An 11,480-nucleotide genomic window follows, 5' to 3' on the forward strand; every position below is an offset into this window, starting at 1 on the left:
TTCATTTGTTTTGAGGCGTTTTTCTATTTCTTGTTCTTTCTGGGAGCTTTTTTCTACCTTATCCTCCATCTCACTGATTCGATCCTCAGCTTCATCCAGCCTGCTTTGGATTCCTTCTACTGTGTTCACTTCAGAAATGGTATTTTTCATATCCTCTTGTGTCTTCTTGATAGTTTCTATGTCCTTTTCCAGGTTGATATAGTTTGCTGTAAGATCCTGATAGTTTCTCTGCAATTTCTCGTAGTTATCTTTCAGCTGGCTGAGCTCATTGAGCTTTCTTAGAGCCGTTGTTTTGAATTCAATATCTGATAGTTCCCTTGCCTCTATTTCATTTAGCTCTCTCTGTGGGGATTCCTCTTTTCCACTCGTTTGAGGGGAACTTCTTTTTCTTTCCATTTTTGTGAAAGTCTATTAAGTAATTTATTTATTTGTTTATTTATTTATTTATTTTTGCTTCTGCTTCAATTGATCTGTCTAGATTTCCCGACTTTGTGGATTAAACTTGTATGGTAGTAGACGAGTCGTTTTATTCATTCATTCATTCATTTATTTATTTAGTTTTTAGTTATTTATTTTTTCTTTACTTTTTTCTGGGCCTGCCTCTGATGATGTCAGTGTTGACTCTATATGACCTTGGGTCGTTTGTTTGAGCCTTCCAGGAGTCTATTGTCTGTGTATGACTCCTGCTTTGGGCAGCTCTGTGACCCCTTCTTCCCGCGATCCACTATTTCTGTGGACCACTCTACAGTTGCAGGCCTGGGTGGGTGCCAGTTTATGTCTGTCCTTGCCAATCTGTGCACTCCCTCGCAGGCCCCTTGGACGCCAACCTGCAGGAGCCCTCACCACCCAGCGCGGTCATGGGTCCACACACTTGCTCGCCAACCCTCCCCGGCTCCTAAGCGCGCGTGTGTGTGTGTGCACATGCATTGGGTGGTTTTGGGCTGTCTATTGTGTGCTTTTCAGCCTTTGGCTCTTTGGGGGCTTGGCCTGCCTGCACACAATGGGGACTATGGAAAGGAGAAGGAGTTGGGATTCCCCAGTTCCTTCTCTCGTTCTTTCCCCAATGCTTCCTTTTCCAGCCTCTCCTCAGGGGTCTCTGGGCAGTTCTGTGACCCCTTCGGCCAGGGATCCACTATTTCTGTGAAGCGCGTTGTATTTGCAGGCCATCTGGCTCCTGTTGGCCCACTTCTGCCTCTTTGGGGCTCCCCTTGCCTGTGCAAAATGGAGACTACTGAATGGGGAGGGAGTTGGGACTCCCCGGTTCCTCCTCCCATTCTTTCCCCAAGGCCTCTGTCTCCAGATTCTCATCAGGGGTCTCTGGGCAGTTCTGTGACTTCTTTGGCCAGGGATCCACTCTTTCTGTGGACCGCATTGTAATCGCGGGCCACCTGGCTCCAGCATGCCCCACTTCTGCTTCTTTGGGGGTGCCTCCTGACTGCACAAAATGGAAACTACAGAATGGGGAGGGAGTTGGGACTCCCTGGTTCCTCCTCCCGTTCTTTCCCCAACACCTCCGTCTCCAATCTCTCTCCAAGGCTCTCTATGCAGTTGTGTGACCCCTTTGGCCAGGGTACCTCTATTTCTTCCAGCTTGTCTGCACTTACCCCCCAGCACACACATGCACAAGCTGCGTGCGGAGTGCACAAAAGGCAGGTTAATTGATTCCCTTATGCCTTAGCAGAGTGGGAGGTGAGTTATCACCTGGGCTCCGCTGGCCACCATCTCAGTTCTCTTCACAGTTTTCCTCACCAATCATTTCCTAGGCACCAGCCCACTCTGCTGCTGCCTCTACCCAGAGATCAAGGAGGGCGGCTGCCACTGCAGATTTTTACGTTGGCCCTTTAAATGTCTCTTTGCATCCCCAGCCACCTGTCTCTGGCAGAGAGCACCCCTAATTTTTTGGAGGTTGTGTTTTTTCTGTGTGCTTTCCTGGTTTTAGCTGCTGTAGTCTAGGGGTCCCTGTTTATGATTCAGGCCCTGTTCTTCTCAGGGGGATTCAACTGGCCGTTTCAATGTCCCTCTGGTGCTGGTGCCTGTGGGCACCCAGGCCACTCTTTCGAGCCTCCACCGCACTTCTCACCTGTTGGGATGTGTGAGAGTTGAATCCACTGTCTGTCTGCGGCTCCTAGGCTCCTCTCTCTCTATTGTTCCATTGTTTTCCAGGTGATTTCTCCAGTAGTTAATTGCAATTCCAGTTTGGTCTTGGGAGGAGATCAGCATGACTCCCATTCACTCCTCCACCATCTTCTAATCTCTCGATGTCATTTTTAAATAAAATGTTGATGAGAAAAGAAATCAGTTCCCAGTTGGAGCCATTGTCTGTGCAGAGCTTGTATGTTCTCCCAATGTCTGCATGGGTTTTCTCTCTCTACTCCAGTTTCTTCTCACATCTCAGACGAGGTGAACTGTCATGTCTAAATTGTCCTTGTCTCAGTGAGTGTGAGTGTTGGTGTGTGTGGTCCTCTCATGAAAGAGCATCCTATGCAGGGAGGGTTTGTGCCCTGAGCTGCCTGGAGAGATTCAGGCCATCTGTGATCCTGAACTGGAATAAATGAGTTGGAGCAGAATTCTCTTCCCTGTTTTTATTAATCTTTGTTAAATGTATTTATAGTTCACATTTTTTTCAATGTTTGATATTAGATGTGTTTTGAGTCTTTATTTAGAAGTTTGGTGATGTTTTTGTGACCAGATATATGCCATAGGAACTTATTCATGCTTTTATCAGCCCATAGTAAATTGGTTTCACTATATATAGTTTGGCTTACAGTTGTGGTTTCTAAGAACCTATTGATGACATTAACTGAGCACTTACTGTACCCAAATACATGTCAGTCCTCTGGTGATTTTATTCTAACTAAAAAATAGCCCTAGAGAGCACATCTTACAAAATAATATTCCTCAGTGCTCCATCATATTCTCAGCCACAGTAAAATCAAAGTAAGATATTTCAGCAGCATTGTTCCGCATAAGACCCATTCATAAAGTGCCATCTGACTTAAAAAAAAAAAAAGCTGATCCAAAATGTCTCCTCCACTCAGAAGTCATTTCAAATTGACATTAACCATATTTTTATATTTTTCCCCAGATACCCTATTTTACTTGCATTGAGCTAACTTCAGGAGACATAAAAAGTAATAAAAAAGATACATCAAAATGAGAACAAAATACTCAGTTAGTCTTTTTTACAGATAAAACCAAGCAAACTTGTAGAGTTCAGTTATTTTTTATTCTCCTCTGCATCAGCTCCAAGTTTGTTTCTTACCTTATTGCACTGTCAAGGACTTCCAGTACAACAATGAAAAGAAGGGGTATAGCAGGCAAACTTGTCTTGTTCTCAGTCACAAACTAAAAGCTTTCAGCATTTCATGATTAGATATAGTTTTCACTGAATACTTTATTCTGTAGATATCTTTATCAGTTTAAGACAGTTACCTTTTATTACTAGTTTGCTTAGTAGGCTATTACACCCATAGATGGCTATAGAATGTTTTCAAATTATTTTCAGAATCTGTGGAAACAATCATTAATTTTTATCCTTCATCCTGTTATTGTAGTGAATTACACTGCTGAATTTTACATTATTAAACCAACCTTGGCTTTCTTCAATAAATCCAACTTGATTCAGATATATTATTTTTTTTATATATATTGCTAAGTTTGAATAACTATTAGATTGTGTGGTTATTGCACATATGTTCTCAGGTTATATTGACCCAAAGTATTATTTCTTGTTATAGCCTTAATAGATTTTTACTATCTATAGTTATGCTAGTCTCATGAAGTGAACTAGAGGATGTTCCATTTTTTTTCTATATTTTGGATGAATTTTTGATAGATTGGCTTTCTGTTTTTTTTTAAATGTTTGGTAGAATTTACTAATGAAGTAATTTAGAATTTTTCTTTGTAGAAAAGCTTATAAATTCCATTTTTTAGTGTTGCTTTAACCTTTGGGTTCTCTATTCTTGTGTACAGCTTATAAAGTTGCATCTTTCTATAAATTTGTCTAGGTCATTTAAATTTCTTTAATGTATTGACTAAAGCTGTATATAATAACATCTTATATTTTATGTCTGTAGGATACACAGTGATGTGTTATGATATTTTATTAATTTTATTGTTGATCAAAAGTACCAGCTTTATCCTTGTTGATTCTTTCTATTGTACTTATTCTTAATTTTTTGAGGAACCTCTATAATTTTTTCCATAGTGGTTATACCAATTTACAATCCCATCAACAGCGTCCGAAGGTTCCCTTTATTCGATGTCCTCACCAATGACTGGATAAAGAAGATGTTAAAATATATGTGTGTGTGTGTGTGTGTGTGTGTGTGTGTGTGTGTGTGTGTGTGGTGTGTGTGTGTGTGTATACTGAAATATTACCATTTGCAACAATATAGATGGACTGAACCTTGAGGGTATTATGCTAAGTGAAATAAGTCAGATAGAAAAGCACAGAGGAGAATCCAGATGGCAAAGGAGTGAGTGGAAGTCACACTGACCTCTTCCCAGTACCAACTTGGAATTACATCTCAATTGTGGAGATCACCTGGAACAAACAACTGAATAGTAGTGAGAGATGAGCCTTATAAGCTCGGACAGACAGAAGAATTGGCTTTAGCACAACCTAACTGGTAAGGAGTGCGGTACAGACCTGAGAAGGTAAGAGGGGCTCCCACAGGCAGCAGCACCACAAGGATACTGAAATGGCTACTTAGATCTCCCTGAGAAGACCGGGGTCTAAACCAAAAGCGGGGATCTATAGCCCACAGCAACAGGGCCCAAAAAGTACACAGAAAACAGCCAGCTGTGAAAAGCGGCAGGGTTGCTCTCTGCCAGAGACAGGTGGCTGGAGTCGCAAAGAACTGTTTAAAGGACCAATGCATAAATTTTTATCTGTAGCCACTTACCCTGGTCTCCAGCAAAGATGGGGGCAGAGTAGGCTAGAAACACCTGAGGAAAGACTGGGGAAGGAGGCTTTGGGGAAAGAACTGAAAGAGTAGCTGGCAGGATCTTGGTGCTGACTCACTCCCCATGCAGCAGAAGCCATCTTGCTCAGGCAGAGACCATTCTCCCTGAGTGGCACCAGCATCAAAGGACCCAATAGCCCTGCCCCCAGGTGGGATTGCACCCCACCCTGTACTGTCTAAGCTGCCTGCTCAGTGCAGAGTGGCAGCCACAGACAGTAGATCCCTGGCTAAAGGGGTCGCAGAGACATCTGGCAACACTTGAAGAGAGACTGGGGATGGAGGCTTTGGGGAGAGAATGGAGAGAATAGCCGGTGGGAATCCCAGTCCAGACTCCTCCCTCATATGGCAGCAGCGAGAGAGTACCCAATCACCACCTCCCCAGAAGGGATGCCATCCTGCCCTGAGTTGTCTAAGGTGGCCTGCTGAGTGCACAGTGAATAGATTAACAGTTGAAGGATAGAGCCACAGAGAGCAGATTCATGGAAGTCTCAAACAGACTGCCTAAGTTCAGACAGGGTCAACATCTGACATAATCAGAGGCAGATCTAGAAAGTAAAAATAGCAGTCTCCTACCATAGAAGTTCACACCACAAAGTCAGGAGATCAAGAAAGATCAATTTAAGAAGCAGAAGATAAAGAGAAGAGTCTCACAAATAATGGGAAGACAAAAATATATGCCCCACTCAAAAGGAAAGGAAGAATCCCCAGAAAGAGAACTAAATGAAAGACAACCAAGTCAACTATCAGACATTGAGTTCCAAACAATGGTTCTAAGGAAGCTCAATGAGCTCAGTCAGCTCAGAAAGAATTACCAAAAAGTATAGGGAAACTACAAAGAACTTAATGCAAACTATATCAACATGAAAAAGAAGATAGAAACTATCAATAAGACACAAGAGGAAATGCAGAATACAATTTCTGAATAGAAGAACACAGTAGAAGGACTCAAAAGCAAATGAGATGAAGCAGAGTGTGAAAGCAATGAGCTGGAGAATGAGGTAGAAAAAAGCTCCCAGAAAGAGCAAGAACATGAAAAAAAGACTCGAAAAGAATGAAGAGACATTGTGGGAAATGCAGGACAACCTGAAACGTAATAATATCCTCATAATAGAGATACAGAAGGAGAAGAGGATGAGGAAGGGATAGAGAACCTGTTTGAAAAAGTCATGACAGAAAACTTCCCTAATTGGAGTAAAGAAAAAGTCACATGAGTCCAGGAAGCACAGAGGGTCCCATTCAAGAGGAACCCAATAAGGCCCACTCCAAGACACATCATCATGAAAATGGCAAATATCAAAGACAGAGAATCCTAAAGCAAGCAAGGGAGAAAGAGGTAGTAACACACAAGGGAGTCCCAATACAGCTAACAGCTGATTTCTCAACAGAAACACTGCAAGCCAGAAGGGAGTGGCAATAAATATTCCAAGTCATGAAAAGAAAAGGTCTGCAACCAAGACTGCTCTACCCAGCAAGGCTCTCAATTAAAATGGAAGGCAAAATAAGGAGTTTCCCAGACAAAAGAAGGCTAAAAGAATACACCTCCACCAAATCAGCACTGCAATATATGCTAAAGGGACTGCTTTAAGATGTAGAAAAAGTTTCTGTGAATACCCAGTTCCTTTAAGAATTGCCAATACTTGGTATTACCAATATTTTTAATACTCATTAATCTGATGTGACAAGGATGTTATTTTAATTGTTCATTTAAAATTTGTTGAAACTAAACCTGTCTTAGTATATTTCTTGATTATTTCTATTTTTTTTAAAAAAAAGCTTTAAATGACTTTTTGGTATTCTTTATCCATTTATTGATTAAAGGTTTGTAGAACTTTTTTCCTTAATATAAATGAATAAATAAATAAATAAATAAATAAATAAACCTATTAAACATGTTTTAGATGTGTTGCAACTACTTTTCTATTCCTTATTCTTTAACTTTTTCATATGTATATTACTATATACTTAAATGTCTAATATAGTCATATTGTCCATATTTACTTTATAGCTTCTGGGTTTGAATATTTTACTTCTGGTCATGAAAAATATTAGTTCTATTTTCTTCTAAAACTCCTTAGATTCTACATATTGATTTTTAACTCACCTCAATATTTCTTGTATAATGTGTAAGTAGGGCTCTATATTTGTTTTATTTCAAGTAATAGTGGACCATGCACCTTATTTGTTGAATAAGCCTTATTTTACCCATTGATCTGAAATATCGACTTAATCATATATTGTTACATATATACATTTATCTCTAGAATGCTCATTATATTTCATTGAGCTACTTGATTATTTCTGTGCTGGTGTCATGTTGGTTTAATTGCTGAGACTTTATAATGGTTTTAAGTCTTTTTAATATTTTATAATTAACTTTGACATTTAAAAAATAAATAAAATCAATCTTCATTTAAGAAAGAGAGAGAGAGAGTGATGGAACTCCTACCTTTTGCGACAACATGGATGGAACTGGAGAATATTAAGCTAAGTGAAGTAAACCAGTTGATGAAGACAAATACCATATGACCTCACCTATAAGTGAACGCTATTCAACAAAATAAACTAATGAGCAAAATAAACCACAGGCACGGAAACATAGAGCAGACTGAAAGTGACCAGAGGGGATGGGGAAAGAGGACAATGGTGGAAAGAAGAGGAAGGGACAAGACAAAGAACTTGTATAAATCACCCATGAACATAGACAACAGAGTGGGAATTGACTGTGGGAGTGGGGGGTGGGGGTGGGATGGGTGGAGGGGAGTGTAGGGGTAAAAATTGAGACAACTATAATAGAATAAACATGATTTATAAATAAAAAATAAAATAAAAAATTGTTCTTGAAAAAAAAAAGATTGCCACAATTACAGTTTGATAGTTATATTTCAAAGATTTTTATTCTTTCTTTCAAATATAACATTTAAGAATTAAAATCATTGTGTTATATCATATGCATTTAATAACCATAGCTATATGAATGTTGTTTAATTCACTGATTTCACTTGTGATTAAAGAATTCTAACAAAAAAATGGACAAAAACTATACAATTTCATTCATATGAGGAATATAAATAAAAAAGAAACAAACAAAATGAACAAAAACAAACTCATTGATACCGACAATAAAGGGCGAGTGTGAAACAGGAAAAATAGGTTAAATATATGGTGGCAGATGGAAATTCGACTTTTGGTGCTGAGCACACTATAGTGTATACAGATGTCCAATTATAATGTTGTATACCTGAAACTTACATGATTTTATTAACCAGCTCTAACTAACTAAATAAATAAATAAACAAAGTTTTTAAAAAGCAGCATTCAAGGCTAGTAAAATTCAAGCATTTTAGGCTTTCAGTCACCTGGTAAGAAATTGGCAATACTCCCATGCCCCAGGGGAAAAGTGGCCCCAAAATCTGGTCCATTCCCTGGGTACCTATCTTCTTTCCTTTAGTCCCTGTCTCTATTTTCATCTATCTCATCTGGTAATTTTCAGAATATTTTTAATATGCCAGGGTGTAGCATATTCTTTGTCTTCTGCAGGAATATTGGTCTTAATTAACTGGTCATCCTCACCAGAAGAGGATGTTCTGAACCATGATCATCACAACCATCACCTCAATTCATCTGTGAATTCCTTACTGCAAGTTCTCTACTTTTCCTACTTAACCTGCATCACTACACATATGGTGTCCCTTCTACTCCATTCTCATTTTGCTTACAATCTGCCAGAGCCTGTGTAAGATAGAGGAATGCTGAGAGCATCATCACAGCACAGCTCATACATTTATTTACACTGAAGACTATCTTAATTCTAAACACAAGTGAAGAAAACCTTAATTTTCTCTTGACTGACTTCACATACAGATTTTATCAATTATCCAATTTAGCCAGCACTCAGAGAATTTAGGCAGGACTAATCTATTTCTATTTTTATTTTTTCTGTGAAATGGCAGGCATATATCCAGCTCTCCGAAAAGTGAGGAACTGGGTATAAAAATGTCTTTGAAACTGCAATGCACTGTACAAAAATGAAGTGGCATATGCAATTCTCAGGTTTTTGCATTGACCACTTTTTCTTCTCTATCTCTACTTACAATTGAACATTAGTATGTAGTCTCTAGTTTTTTCTTCTCTCACTAGAAGATTTTCTAAAGTACCTAGCCTTAATCAAATAATTTAGCACAGTTATTCCTCTACTCTCTACCTCCCTAAATCCTTTCATTCTTTAACTTTTAGAAACTGGTACTTCTAATATTATAATCATCATTTTCTTAGAATTATTTTAGCTATAATGAGGCACAGAGGAGTGAATCAAGCTCCAGGTAAGGAAGTAACCTATCTACCAGCTAAATTTAAAGAGCTATAACTTAATAAACTTGCTATTCATTATCAGCAAGATGTAATCATGTATACAACAGGTCCTCAAATAACATCATTTATCTCCATGACATTTTGTTATATGTTGATAAGAAAATAAAAATTAACTCCTGGCAGGGGCTACTGTCTGTATGGAGTTTGAATGTTCTCCCCATGTCTGCATGATTTTCTCAGGTACTCTGGTTTCCTCCCACATCCCAAAGGTGTGCACCTGAGGTAAATGTGCATGTTTACATGGTCCCCATGTGAGTGAGTGTGGGTGTGCGTGAGGGCATTCTACAAGGGAAGGGAATCCCATCCAGGGTGGGTTTTCTCTTTGCACCAAGACATGCTGGGAGATGTTCTAGCCATGTGTGACCCTTAACTGGAATAAAAAGATTGGAAAAGAATCTGTTATTTGTTTTTATTCATCTTCCTTAAATGTATGTATAGCTCACATTTATTTAAGTGTTTAATGTTAGATGTGTTTTGGGTCCTTATTGAAAAGTTTGGTAATATTTTTGTGACCAGAAATAAGCCTTAGTAACTTAACTCTTGTTTATATCAATTAGCCTATGGTAAAATAGTTTCCTTATACTCATTTCACTTAAAGTCGCAGTTCCCAAGAATCTATCAATTAAATTAAGTGAGGGATTTGTAGTTTATGTCATAAGCAAAAGAAGTATTAAAATCCCTCAAGTATGATTTTTGAATACTTTTTGAAAACTTTTTTTTAATTTATGGATAAAAAAAGTCTATAGATTTTGATCTATATAGGTTTTTGTAACTATAAACAGTGATGTAATAAATATTGTTTAATGTAATCCCACTTGCTCAAATAGGATCAATTCCCAAATATAATAGGAATCAAAGGTATCAAGTAGCTGCCCACTTCTAATAGATCATCAAATACACTCTTAATTCAAGTTTGAGTAAATTATTTAGTCCTACACCACTCTGGGCAAAGGCCACTCTGGTCATGCCAGCAAACTCATACCTTATATACTCCTCTTGCCTATACTTCTCAGAGATGCCCAACTTTAAAACATCAACAAAACAACAAAACCCACTGTTTTTTATTTTTAGTCAAAAACTTTAAATGAGACTAGACCAGAGGCTGAACTTCAGATCTGACAAGATGGCCAGGCTGCCCTGCAGGATTATCAAGGAGACCCAGAGTTTGCTGGCAGAATGTTCTCGGCATTAAAGCAGAACCAGATGAGAGCAATGCCCATTATTTTCATGTGGTCATTGCTGGTCCCCAGGATTCCCACTTTGAGGGAGGGACTTTTAAACTTGAACTATTTCTTCCAGAAGAATACCTGATGGCAGCACCTAAAATACATTTCATGACCAAAATTTATCATCCTAATGTAGACAAGTTGGGAAGAATATGTTTAGATATTTTGAAAGATAAGTAGTCCCCAGCACTGCAGATCCACCCAGTTCTGCTATCAACCCAGGTTTTGTTAAGTGCTCCCAATCCAGAAGATATGTTAGCAAATGATGTAGCAGAGCAATGGAAGACCGACAAAGCCCAAGCCACAGAAACAGTTAGAGCATGGACTAGGCTATACGCCATGAATAATATTTAAATCAATCTGATCATCAAGTGTGCATCACTTCTCCTGTTCTGCCAAGACTTCCTTTTTTGTTTGCATTTAATGGATACAGTCTTAGAAACATTACAGAATAAAAGCCCAACATCTCCAGTTCTTTGGTGATTAAATGCACATTAGCAAATCTAAGTCTTGTCCTGATTCACTGTTTAAAAGCATGAGCAGAGGCTAGAAGTATTATCTGGATTGTTGCGAAATGTTTAAAAGCAGTGGCCCCTTTCTGCTTTTATTCTTTTCCCCCATCATGATTTAATTATAAAGCACTGTGAATGAAGGTAGTTATCAGGGTTAGCTGCAGGAGTATGGGTGTTTTTCTTTATTACTATGTTTTAATTGGAAGAGTTGTAATTTTTTTCTTTTCCAAAGATTTGGTTCTAACAAGTATGCCAACAGAGAAATGCTGAAGAGCTTCTTTTTTCCACCATCATTAAATTGTTTCTAGTGAATAAACACTAAACCATTGATATAATGCCAGCAATATTACTGGGTCTTAACACATTTCCTTTGATCTGGGTCCTCAAATTATGTGACAATACAATAT

At 38.5% G+C, this 11,480-nt stretch overlaps 1 pseudogene; it reads left to right on the forward strand.

Annotated features, from left to right (window-relative positions):
• Positions 1–10,458: 10,458 nt before the first annotated feature.
• Positions 10,459–10,915, forward strand: LOC129065159 (ubiquitin-conjugating enzyme E2 N-like; annotated as a pseudogene).
• Positions 10,916–11,480: the final 565 nt, after the last annotated feature.

The sequence above is a fragment of the Pteronotus mesoamericanus genome, unplaced genomic scaffold (genome assembly GCF_021234165.1).
Source record: "Pteronotus mesoamericanus isolate MK-2021 breed Mesoamerican mustached bat unplaced genomic scaffold, CSHL_Meso_final contig_173, whole genome shotgun sequence".
Lineage (NCBI taxonomy): Eukaryota > Metazoa > Chordata > Mammalia > Chiroptera > Mormoopidae > Pteronotus > Pteronotus mesoamericanus.